General features: G+C 40.8%; 1 protein-coding gene across 1 annotated transcript in view; it reads right to left on the bottom strand.

Moving 5' to 3' along the window:
• The window catches only part of SYNDIG1 (synapse differentiation inducing 1), a 121,694-nt gene extending 113,821 nt beyond the window's left edge, over positions 1 to 7,873 (bottom strand). The window contains exon 1 of the mRNA XM_007096579.2: positions 7,839 to 7,873. The gene's annotated coding sequence lies outside the window, so the exon portion shown is untranslated. The remainder of the gene's footprint in view (positions 1 to 7,838) is intronic.
• Between the last annotated feature and the right edge of the window lie 5,893 nt (positions 7,874 to 13,766).

Below are 13,766 nucleotides of genomic sequence, written 5' to 3'. Positions count from 1 at the left end.
TTAAGAAACAGAGAGAGAGAGAGTGAGAGAGCACACACATGCAATGAATAAAGAAAGATTCTATGTACTAAAGAGACTCAGAAGATATAGCAACTAGTTGAATATATTAATCTTATTTGGATCTAATCAAACAAATGAACTGACATGTTTTTATATGTACATATGTATGTACATGTATATGTATACACAGAAACATTCATACACTAATTTATATACAACATCTCTACATTTATGCATATATTCACAAACATATGTTGAGACTTTGGAGAAATGAGAACATTAGCTAGGTAGTTGATGACACTAAGGAGTTCTTGTAAATTTTTTTAGGTATTTTTAATTTTTGAAGGTATATGATGAGGATTAAAAAGAGCTACCTAAAAAAAAGAGCTACCAACTTCTAGAGATTCATACTGAAATATTTACAGATTTAATAAAGGATGTGATGGCTGGGATTTGTTTAAAAACCATCTGTTTTGGGAGGAGGAGTGGGTGGAGTACAGAGAAAACAGGTTGGCCATGGGCTGATAATCAGTGAAGTTGGTTGGTGTGTACATGGGGTCCATTGTCTACTTCTCTCCACTTTCATCTGGGTTTGAAATTTTCTATAATAAAAAGTTTTGTTTTGTTTTGTTTTCTTTAAATCAACAGGTGAAGATATAAGAAAGATGTTCTAGGTAGAGGGAAGTGCATGAGACCAGGCAAAGTGGCAGGGACATGTACGGGTGGTGTTGGGGCAATTCTAGCAGAGTAAGGCCAGGAGATAAGTTAAAGGGGGCAGAGGCTTTATTACAAGGATCTTGAATGCTAATGTACAGAAAAACTTTGACAACCAATGGGCATTGTGGAAGAAAGGCCTTTGAGTGGAATATGACAATTTCAGAGGCAGCTGGGTCTGCGGACAGCATGGGGTGTGGGTGGAGGAGAAAACACTGCCAACCCTGGGGGCCTGGCTCTGATGCACAGAGCACTCTGTGCACGTTCAGCCACCCTCAGCGCAGTGGGGAGGGACCAAAGCCCTGCAGGAACCTTTAGGGTGGCACGAGCCATGAGAGCACTATGATTCCTGAGTTTTGTGTATTCCATCTTCTGACAAACCGATCATAAAGAGGCCACATGAGTAGTGACATCAGTGGCCAGAGGATTCTCAACCAGCAGTTCCTGTGCTGCTGTCACAGCAGATGATGGAGGCCTTCCCGAGGAGCACAGGTACTTAGAGACCCTGCTAGAAAGCATGTGCTCCTCACAGTAAGTACTTCCTATTTAACTGTGGGGGTCTGTGTGGGGGTGTCTGGAAGGTAAGGGTGACAAACACAGGTGTTTGTCTCTCACTTACTCATCATAAGTACAACCATTCTTCCAGCTGTGGGTAGTTTTTCACTTTTCAGAAGACTGTGTTTAGGTAGGATTGTGGATGACAGATGGGGTTTCTAACACTGAGATGGCCTGAGACTGACTCCCAGAAGCAGGGGGAGAGCTCTGGGCTAGGGACACAGTGCTCAGAGCACAGCCCCCATGACCCAGGAACACTGAGATGGGGCCCCTAGGGCCCTGAGAGACAGGGCAGCTGGAAACCTCACTTGCTCAGGGGTCTCTGAGGATCACAAGCTGAGTACTAAGTACATCTCATTCACTGGTTTGGAGGCAGAGTGGGGCTCAGCTGGGAGGAGATGAAGGCAACAACAGCTGGCCTCAACATCTATTGCTCCTCAGGTCCAAGAGACAGGATTTACCTAAAACCATTTCTGAATAATTCATGGAAAAAGAGCTGTGAACAGCCTCCCAGAGAGAATCCACCCAGGAAGAGAAACAGCTAAAGCAGGTAATAATGAGGAAGGTGGGGGCACAAAAGTTGGGAGCAGGGCTCAGGATAGAGTTCTTGGTCCTCCCACTCTTTTGTGTGTGTGTGTGTGTGTGTGTGTGTGTGTGTGTGAGTTGGTGTTTGATTCTTGGTGCTTCTGTTGACAACAAACTAAATTTCAAAATCACTCTTCATACAGGTCATCCCTTCAGAAGCCATTCTCAACTTTTACTACAATCACCAGTTCTGTTATACCTGACACATCCCTCAGATTCAGGCCACCCAGAGAGCCCTCTTCAGCTGGTGGTCAGACCAAAGGTCTCCACGTCACTGCCCCTGGCCCCCAGACCTGTCAGGGTGCACCGCCGTCCAGCTTGGGGGCAGCCGCTGGCCCCTGACACTTGCTGCCCCTGCCCATGCTGAATTGTTTCCACGTTGCCATTTCTAATTTTTCAAAAGACATGGTAAATAGAAATGTTTATGAAAAATCTTCCAAAATTATTCACATTGTTGCATTTTTGTAGAAAAACTATGAATGGTGCTCTCTGAGTGGACAGATACTGTTGCTCACCAAGTCCCTCCCCAGGGTCATTGGTGTGAGGGCCAGGATTACACTGGGGCTCATGATTATATCTCTCTGGAGAGGGTCATGTAGGCCCACTGTCCACACTGCAGACTTCAGGTTGGACTACAAGGCCTGATGCCCCATGTCTCATTTTCCTGAAGACAAATTTATGCTCTGAGCTGGTGTCTGCATGTGCTGAGCCCACTGTGTCTATCTCATTCTTCTGTCCCTCCTCTCTTGTCCCTGGCTTTCTGCTCACTCCAGAAGCAGTCTTTGCTACACATCACCTCCCCCACGGAGCAATGTCTAGGTCAGACGTCTGTGACAACACCTGCCATACTCCCTTTGGGATTCACGTGGGACAGGGCTTTGTCTCAACTGGTTTGCAAGTTCCTCCAGGTCAGGAACCAGTTCTACCATCCTTGCAACTCAGAAGATGCGTCCTGGATCATCCATCGAGTCCACAAGGGCTTGATGAATAGCTAATGATGTTTTGCTACTATAGGCTACTAATGAACCCTCAAATACATGTGACAAGAGCTGCACTGATGAAAACAAAACATTCTTTTTTTATCAATTAAGGGAAATTACCTGTTTAGCCATTAGCCTAGAGAGGTGGGTCATTTAAAAGCTCACCTATGTTAGATTCAGTTATTGAATGCTATGACTTTTTTTTTTTGATTCACAAATAATCTTTTTACTTAGGAAAAAGCTATTCCAGCCAGAAATTCTATATCCTATAGGGAGACAGCATATTTCCATATATGTGGTGATGAGGGTTGGACTTTCATCAAGCAATTTCCCAGTACTTCCTTTGGCACAAATAGCAAGCATTTTGTTCTCATCTAGAAAGTTTGTGCACATGAGCCAGTGGTAAATCAGCAAACTACTATGATCCTGCTCCCAAACAGGTAATTATTCCCATCCCATCATTATTTTAATTAAAGAGAATGATGTCTACAGATAATAGAAGCACTTTTTCCGCATGAGTCTGGATCCTGAAGGCTTTCTAACCTGGACCAGCAAATGTTCCCCACCCCAAGTGACAGTGATCTCTCAGTGCAACTGAAATTCACCCTGGGGTTGGAGAATCAGGCTCCAGGGGGACAAAAGCCAGATCTCCAGAGCAGAGGTAGCCTCAGCCCCTAATGCAACATCACCTGAAAAGTTTCAAAATAATTTGAACTTCCTCCCCCAAAACCAGAAAGGAAGGAAAACGGCATGTATCCAGCACTAGCACATGGTAAGCACGTACCAGGGACTTCCATGCATCCACCTGACAGGCATTTTGTGGGCACAGGAGAAAAACTGTCTTTGAATAAGCACTAAAGTATACCCAGTACTCTAGACAAGGAGAAGCCTTCCTTTTGTGAATACACAAGAAACTGGGTGCAATAACCTGGCCAGGGGATTGGGAAAGAGCCTCCTGTGGAGGTATCATTAAAGATAAGACCTAAAGGGTGAGGAGGATTTCAGGGTCAAGATGGGAGGAAAGTGTTTCTAGCTGTCAAATGCTTTAGGGCTCTGAGGCAGGGAACAAGCAGGACAAAGGGCAGTGTAGCTGGATGGAGCAGAGGTCTGGGAGAGACAAGAGGGTGGGAATGGTGGCAGGAGTACTGGAGCCTGTCCTAACAACCTCAAGCATCCAGTGAGGAGCAGCAGGATGGAAAGGAGGAGCCTTCATATGTGTATCTGAGAAGGCTGGAGGCAGGAATCCTGACTGAGGTGCTGGTGGCTAGACTTCAAGAAGGCCCATGAATGGAGAGATGTCCAGGAGGCAAGTAGGAGGCAGAGTCAATAGGCCTGGGTGCTCTCTTGAATATGTATAATGAGGCAGAGGAGTGGAGAATGTGCAGATGAAGCACCCCTCCTTCTGACCTAGGCCCCTGGTGGACGAGATGTCACCAAAGTAGGAAACAATGGGTAAGGGATGGATTTGGAAAAGTTGAGGGATGATGATGATGAGTTCACAGATACCAGGTGAGCTAAATCCATGGGTGCCCCTGCTCCTACCCCTGCCCTGAGTCCCACCATTCCAGGAACTGACCATGCTATCTTGGCTGTCACAGGCCAGGTCAGAGGGGTTAAGGCCCCTGGTGCAGCTTCCATTAATGAGAGATGGGAAGTTGATGGATGAATGCCCTGCCTCTTTGTCCCTTAGTGGGACAGTCTGAGGCAGGTGTTCTGCATACTCTATTAAGGCCCCAGAAGGCCTGCCCCCTCAATTGCCCAGAGATTATCTTACTGGGCAACATGACAATTGTTGGCACCTTCCCTAACCATCTCGTTTCCCTTCTCTGCTACTGGTGCTCTTGAATTTTTATCTTGGGACCTGCTTCTTGGAGAAGGAACCCAAGGCATCAGACTAATATCCCACAAGCCTGTGAGGTGCTAGCACCATTTCTATAGAGAAAAGGGAACCAAGTAAACCAGCTTATATGTCTACAAGCTCACAACACTATGATATTATTGAATGACTGAACTCGGTTCTCTTGTCAGAACTTACAGAAGAGGTACCTATTTGCCTTAACATACCCAAACAGAAGCCATCTAAAGAGATGGAAACCCTCCTAGGCCAGCCACAGCAAAGGGAACATGCTGGCTTAGATGAACATTTTATTGATAAATACTATTTATTTATTTTTTTAATTTTATTTTTTTAAGTTTATTCATTTTTTTTTTTGAGAGAGAGAGAGAGCACACAAGCAAGGCAGGGACAGAGAGAGAGGGAGAGAGAGAATCCAAGCAGGCTCCACGCTGTTAGTACAAGTCCAACATGAGGCTCAATTCTATGAAGAATGAAATCACGATCTCAGCAGAAATCAAGAGTTGGATGCTTAATCAACTGAGCCACCCAGACACCCCGGATTAACACATTTTAAAACAAAAATTAAAAACAAGCCTATGAGACTGTTAATTCTCTTTGCAAATTCATAAGCTGCCTTATTCCAGGGACAGGGTGTGTGGGGTCATACAAGCTTCATGCCCTTGGTCCCCAAGAGAGTGATTCCTCACTACTAATTGATAAATTGGCAATGTGGGTCCATAGAGCAGTCTCAGGTAGGATAATATAAGCCTGCCCTCTAAAAGATGGATTCTCTCACGATGAGTTGGGGATCAGGTTTTCTGGCCTCTAATGCACAGGTTAAGACTGATTCACCAACTCTTCACCAAGAAAAATAAAGCCCCCAGCGGCCTCAGCAATTCTGGGGTCATGTCTCTGGTGGTGTCTTTCAAATTCTACAAGATCCTAAATCCTAACAGTGAATGATCTAAATACATACAGAGAGGATACTCCAGTGAGGCAAAGGAATAGGTAGGATTTGAACCCAGGTATATCTGTGTCCAGGTGGAGTCATAGTGATGCATCACCTGAGAAGCTGGGAAGCATGTCAGACTGTGGGCCTGCATCATCAGCATTCACATCTGAAGAGTATGCAATATTTCAGGAAGATCCTGGTTCTGTTGCTCTTTTTTGTTTTCATTAGTAGTTTCATTCATTTAAAAAATAATAGCATTATTCAGATATATTGCAGGCTGTAAAATTCACTACCTTTTAAAGTGCATAATTCTGTGGCTTGTAGTATATTCACAGAGTTGTGCAAGCCTCACTGTTATCTGATTCCAGAATATTTTCATCATTTCATATCCATTAGGCAGCCCCTCCCCTCCCCCATTCCTCCCTTCCCCGGCCCCTGGCAGCCACTAATCTACCTTCTGTCTCTATGGATTTGATTGTTCTGGACATTTTACATAAATGGAATCATGAATATGTGGTATTTGTGTCTGCCTTCTTCTACTTAGCATAATGCTCTCAATGTTGCTGTATGTATCAGCACTTCACTCCTTTTATGCCTGAATAATAATCCATTTTAGGGATATACTGCATTTTATTTATTGCTTTCATTGGGGTATGGTTGTTACCACTGAGCTCCTATGTGCTACTGGGCTAACTCTTATTGCATCTCTCTTATTGAATGGTTGATAAAATAGTGAGTTATTTTTCTGGCAAATATATAGTGAGAATGAAATTGTCTTAAGAACAAAACAAAACAAAACAAAAACCTTCAGTCTGCACTTCTGCAGGAAAAGGCATTTCATGTATGGCTGGGAACACATAGTGACAGGTGCCATAGATGTTTGGTAAGTAGAGATGGAGTCTCTCAAACACTAGCTGGACCAGAGAAGTCCCACTGACAGGCAGGCCATGTGACCTGCTAATGGAGAAAACACTGCAGGCTGAGCCTGCCTCCTCCCTGTGAAATGGAATACTCAGATACCCAAACACAGCAGATGCTTAGGTATATCAGAGTTTCAAGTCAGAATAAGGCAGCCCATGCTTCAGCCAAAGCCTCCCTCTTCCTCACTAAGAACAGGATCTGAGCAATTTTATGTTCTTTCTGCTTCTAGCCCCTACAACATACACCCTTTTAAAAGAATTCTAGCATGCTCCACCAGGAATTACGTACTATCAATACAGCAGAATTACACATGGACCTATCCGTGGAGAAATTGGGATTGTCTCTAATGTTTAATAGATGCTTTACTCTGAGGAAATAACTAGAAAAAATCAAATATAAATTTTGGGAACCAGTGTTGCAAGTATAGTGATTTCCAAACAAAGGCCTCAACACAGAAATAGAGACAAACGGAAGTACTCTGTCTCGTATTTTTCTTTTTTCTGAGTCTGTGAACAATTCTATATGTTTAATGATTCTGTCTCCTGCACCACCCCACCCCCACACACACCCCTCCCACAGGAAGATTGAACCATCTGCACTGTGGGCTTAGGATATGTTTAGTGTGGAGTAGAAGGAGTTTTACAAAGTAGTATCTAATATCTGTACTTCTGTGGCTGATTAAGAACCTTTATATGCCAAGGATTTTGTGTAGTAACAGTTACATTTAACACATAAAACAACCTTTAGAGCAGCATCTCCAAGTAAAAACGGAACAGAGCAAACTATGCAACTGATGTGGAAAATTAACTAATTAGCAGATTAGTTTAGCCAGAACGCTTGGGATGTGTGACAGGCATGGATTGCTCCTAACACTTTTAATCCCTTCTCATACAGCTCAATTAAGGAAACCATTAGGGCACCAGGTGCTGGGTCTTCCCTAAACCCCAGCACTGTTAGAAGCCTTTTGTGTAAACAGAAATACTTCCCTCCTGCTAAGCAAATGATGTATGTGTTTCCGCCAGTGCCCAAGTGTTGAGAGAAAAGAGCTGCTTGCAAATCCTCATTAAAACAATTAAAGTTTGCCTTTGGCAGAAACTCATAGAAAAGCCTGTGATTTGGCAGTGGAGACAGTTAATGAAGCATTCAGAACCAGATCAGTTATTGTTATTTAACATTTAAATGGAACATTACAATTGCAAAATGCTGCATCATCGAACTTATCACTTGGTGACCTGGGACTTCCTGAGCACAAAGCCAATCCAAACTTCTGGTGAGCAAGGCTTTGTTACCATACCTCTGGGAAAGGATCCGCAGGAATTCTAAATCTTATTCATTAATGGTCAGTCAGAGAAGTGCAGAGGAAATGCTGTGGTACTGGAAATAAGAAAAACCTGTGTATTAGGGCCACTGCTGCCTATAAAAGTTCTGCCAACTTGCTTTAGTTTTGTGAAACTCCATCTCAGTTTTAAGAAAGATGTGGGAAGTGACTTCTTCACCAACAGAACCTACATACCCACTTCTACCAATTCCACCACTTTAGGAACATCCTCATCCTACAATCACTACCAGTACCTTCACTGCTACCACTTTACCACTACCACCATCACCACCACCACCATCATCTTCATGACCACCCATCACCACCACCACCACCACCACCACCACCACCACCACAATCTGCATACCACTGCCATCACCACTACCTTCAGCACCATCATCAATACTACCATCATCTCCATCACCACCATCACCACCTCTACCTTCACCACCTTCTTCACTACTACCTTCACAACCTTTATGACTACCACTGTCATCACGGCCACCATTACCACCACCATCACCATCATTCTCAACACTATACTACCACCAGGAACTGGCAAACTAGCCCACAGGACAAATCCAGCTTGTTTGTATTGCCCAAAAGCTAAGAATGATTTTTGTAAATTTTCAAGTGGCTGAAAAGAAGTATTTTCCAACACACATGAAAACCATAAAATATTCAAATGTCAGTGTCCATAAATCAATTTTTATTGAATCACATCCAAATCCATTCATTCATATATGCCTATGGCTATTCTGCACTAAAAAGGCAGAGTTGAGTAGTTGTGCAGAGGCCATATGGCTTGTAAAGCCTGAAATATTTATTATCTGGCTTTTCACAGAAAAAGTTTACTAATTCCATAACCCCTCCAATATCACCATCACCACCACCCACAATCAGTACCATCATGCCACCACCATTAACACCACCACTATCATCAGCACAAATAATGCCACCTCTACCATTACCATCAATAGCAGTGACACCCCCACCTCCAACTCACATACCACTCTATGGTTTGGAGATATACAGGCTGCCCATGTGATCAAAGAATTCAATGAGAAGACTGAATGTGGATACAGACTTAAGCAAGAATTCTTCCTCCTCATAAGTGAGTGACAGAGACAGAAAGCCTTGAAGGTATTCTTGTCTCTAAAATTCTTGTGGGTAACCCGATGCTTCTAGAGGGTGCTAGGATGACTTTATCTCTGAGAATTTCTAACCACAAGTCTGCACTCACACTCAGATTTCCCACTCTCAATGTGCCTTGAAAAATGCAATTGAACTCTTATTTTGGAGAGTTTGGGGCTGGAACCTCACACCCGGATTCTTGGCAGAGGCAAATGCAAATCCTTTCTGGAAGAATGTGTTAAAGACAGGCTTCAGAAGATGTCCATAGACAATGTTAAAAGAAACCTCAGTTTGAAATTAAACACATAAGGAAATAAGTCACAATTAGTAAGGGTGAGCAAAATTACCCAAATTAGGTCTCAATGACCGGGGCTATTGATATTATCAGATAAAGGTTATAAAATAAATGTGCCTAATATGTTTACAAATGAAGGAATTACAACTTTAGAAACAAAAAAAATACATTTGTCAAATTAAAACCTTAATGGGCAGAGTGTCACTTTTAGCATTAAAGCTGACTAGAGGCTCTGAGGGCTTCTCTTACTACAAAATAAGACCCTGGATTAGAATATACTTTGAGATACTGTTCGTTGTGAAGGAAAACATCAAAATTACCACCATCCTATAAAACATTTCTAGAAGGGGCAGAATTACATTGATTTACAATGCCAACGGTAACTGATAGTAAATTATACAGGCTTGGTAGAGAAACAAGATGAAGAAGTTGAGACTGAACCCTCATTCTTAGCTACGGTTCTTCATAAAAGTTCTCAAATTTAAGTATGCCTTAGAATCGCCTGGAGGGCTTGTTAAGTATAGATTTCTAGGCTCCACCAGCAGTTTCTTATTCACTGTGGGAGGGTATCAAAATTTTTTCATAGCTAAGCAGTTCCTGGGTGATGCTGATGATGCTGATCCAAAGATCACACTCTGAGAGCTGCCATTCTGTAGGTTCTGACATAGTTTCAAGTAAGTGATGAGCCCTGGCTACCAGCAGATATAGATTCAAACCTCTGTGGTGAAAAGATCCCCATATTTAACCACATAATCGAATCACACGATGAGCTGACAATTAAAGATCAGCATGCACAAAAGACTGCATGCATGTCACTGTGAGTGAGAATCAGTAGGTAAAAAATAGCTTTGGGCAATCAAAGATTTTAGGTAATGAAATCATAAGAATATAGAACAATTATTTATAAAATATTTATGGAAATATAGAAGAGATAGAAATATAAAAATGATTTATAAAATATTTACAGAAACATAAATAGAAATATTGAAAAATGAGCAAGTAGCAAGAGAGTATAAGTAGAAAAATAAAAATGGATTGAACTTCAAAAACTGAAAAAAAATTCAATTGAAATAAAAATATACAAGAAGAACTAAAATTTATAGAGCAAAAAGACACAGATGGAGGAAAAAAAAGATAATCTAGAAGGTGGACTCAAGAAAAATATAGGGATACCTCAGAGATATTGTGGGTTTGTTCCAGACCACTGCAAGAAAGTGAATGTGCAATAAAGTGAGTCAAGTGAATATTTTGGTTTCCCAGTGCATACAAAAGTTATGTTTACACTATACTGTAGTCTATTAAGTGTGCAACAGCATTATGTTTAAGCAAACAACAATGTACATACCTTAATTAAACAATACTTTATTGATAAAAATTCTAACCATAATCTGTGCTTTCAGTGAGTTTTAATCATTTTGCTAGTAGAGGGTTTTGCCTCAAAGCTGATAGCTGCTGACTGAACAGGGTGGTGGGTGTTGAAAGCTACGACCGCTGCGGCAATTTCTTAAAATAAGACAACCGTGAAGTTTGTCACATTGATTGACTCTTCTATGAATGATTTCTCTGTAGCAGATGATGCTATTTGATAGCATTTTACACACAGAACTTCTAACAACTGGAATCAATCCTCTCAAACCCTGCTGCTGCTTTATCAACTAAGTTTATGTAATATTCTAAATCCTCTATTGTCATTTCAAAAGTCTTCACAGCTTCTACACCAGGAGTAGTATCCACCTCAAGGTATAACTTTCTTTGTTTATTCAAAAGAAGCAACTCCTTATCTGTGAAAGTTTACCATGAGATTGTAGCAATTCAGTCTCATCTTCAGGCTTCCACTTCTCTCACTGTTTCTACCACATCTGCAGTCACCTCCTCTGTTAAAAGTCCTGAACCCCTCAAAGTCATCCATGAGAGTTGAAATCAACTTCTTCTAACTCCCAATAATGTTGATATTTTGACCTCTTTCCATGAATCTCACAAATGTTCTTAGTGGCATCTATAGTGATCAAGTCTTTCCAGTAGGTTTGCTATTTACTTTGCCCAGATCCATCAGAGGAATCACCTTCTATGGCAGCTATAGCTTACTGAAATATTTCTTAAATAATAAAACTTAAAAGTTGAAATTACTTCTTGATCCATGGATGTTGGGTGAGCATGCACAAAAACATCAATCTTGTTGTATTTCTCCATCAGAGGTCTTGGGTGGTCAGGTGCACTGCCAGTGAGCAATAGTATTTTGAGAGGAATCTTTTTTTCTGAGCAGTAATTCTCAACAGTGTGTTTAAAATAAACCATGTTGTGAAAGATGTGCTATTATCCAGGCTTTCTTGTTTCATTTAGATAGAACAAGCAGATATAGCATAAATCTTAAGGGCCCTAGAGGTTTGGAATGCTAAATGAGCATTGGTTTAAACTTACATCCCCAGCTGCATTAATAAAGTCAGCCTGACCTTTGAAGCTTTGAAGCCCAGGCATTGACTTCTCCTCTCTAGCTATGAAAATTCTAGATGGCATCTTCTTCCAATAAAATACTATTTTTATCTATATTAAAATATATTGTTATTGGAGCCATCTTTATTAATTATCTTCATTACATCTTCTGGAGAACTTGCTGCAGCTTCTATAGCAATGCTTGCTGCTTCACCTTGCACTTTTACGTTATGGAGACAACTCTTTCTTTAAACCTTATGAACCAACCCCTGTGAACTACAAACTTTTCTTTTGCAGCTTCCTCACCTCTCTCAACTTTTACAGAATTTACTTTGCTTTGCTCTGAATTAGGCTTTGGCTCAAGGGAAGATATAATAAAGAAAAAGTTTGAAATATTGTAAGAATTACCAAAATGTGACAGAGACACAAAATGAGAAAATGGTGTTGGAAAAATGGTGCCAATAGACTTTCTTGACACAGAGTTGGCACAAGCCATCAATCTGTAAAAAAAATGCAGTACCTATGAGGAACAAGAAAATGAGGTATTCTTGTATTCAGAATGTATCATTAGCAGAAAAAAAAAGATAGAAAAATTGAATTGGTAGTTAAAAGAATGGAATTTGGAATAAGAAGATTTAACCTACTTCTCGGAGGAGTTCCAGAAAAAGAGAAGAATCTTGGGGAAAAGAGAAGTAATGCTTGAAGGAATGTCACCTATGATATTTTCAAAACTGATAGGTAAGAAAAATTTACTGATAAACACCACATCGACATGCTGTCATTAAATTGATGCAAACAGAATTGAAAGGCAATCCTAAATGTGGTGAAAGGTAAAGGGAAGATAATTTACACAGCAATAAAGATAAAATGGTGACAGACATGGAGAATCATTGAAGCCAGAGGACAATGGACTAACATCTTCACTATATTGAGCTAAATCACCTGTTGACTTTGAAGAGTGTACAACAAAACTATCTTTCACAAAGTGAAATAAGACACTTAAAGATCAATTAAAAAACTGAGACTTAAACCAAAGGAATTTTAATATCTTTTTAAAAATGTTTACTTATTTATTTTGGAGAGAGAGAGAAAGATAGAGAGCACAAGCAAGGGAGGAGCAGAGAGAGAGGGAAACACAAAATCTGAAGCAGACTCCAAGGCTCAGAGCTGTCAGCACAGAGCCTGACACAGGGCTTGAACCCATGAGCCATGAGATCATGACCTGAGCTGAAGTCGGATGCTTAACCAACTGAGTAACCTTTCCTAGTAGTAGTAGTAATACTTTCCTAGTTGGGACCAAAGAATAATTAAAACAAAATGAAAACTTATTTAGAAATGAATCATACTGAACAACTACACATCAAAACTATATACAATGAAGTATTACTCAGCCACCAAAAAAAAAAAAAAAAAAAAGAAAGAAAGAAAAAAAAGAAATCTTGCCATTTGAAATGATATGGATGGAGCTAGAATGTATTATGCTAAGCACAATAAGTCAATCAAAGAAAGACACATATCCTATTATTTCATTCATATGTGGAATTTAAGAAGCAAAACAGATGAACATATGGGAAGAGGGGGGAAGAGAATAAAGGGAAACAAACCACATGAGACTCCAAATGATAGAGAACTGAGGGTTGATGGAGGGAGGTGGGTGGGGGATGGGCTAGATGGGTGATGGGTAGTAAGGATGGGAACTTGTGAGGAGCACTGGGTGTTGTGTAGAAGTGATGAGTCACTGAATTCTACTCCTGAAACCAACATTGCACTGTATGTTAACTAAAATATTTTTTTAAATAATAAAAATTAAAAAAAAGAAAACCAAACCAAACCACACAAAATACAGGTCAAAACCAAAGGATGCAGCTGAAGCAATACAAGAGAGAAACATAGAGGCTTAAACTCATTTATCAGGGAAATAAAGGCCAAAAAGTAAGGGGTTGACATCTAAATAAATACATTAGCTAAAGTAATAGTAAAAGGAAGTAATATATGTGACAGGTGGTAATAAAGATAAGAGCAGAAACTAGTGAAATAGAAAGCAA

Source organism: Panthera tigris, chromosome A3 (genome assembly GCF_018350195.1).
Source record: "Panthera tigris isolate Pti1 chromosome A3, P.tigris_Pti1_mat1.1, whole genome shotgun sequence".
NCBI classification, from domain to species: domain Eukaryota; kingdom Metazoa; phylum Chordata; class Mammalia; order Carnivora; family Felidae; genus Panthera; species Panthera tigris.
Note: the sequence above shows the minus strand (reverse complement) of the source record. Positions and strands in the feature narration are given on the sequence as shown.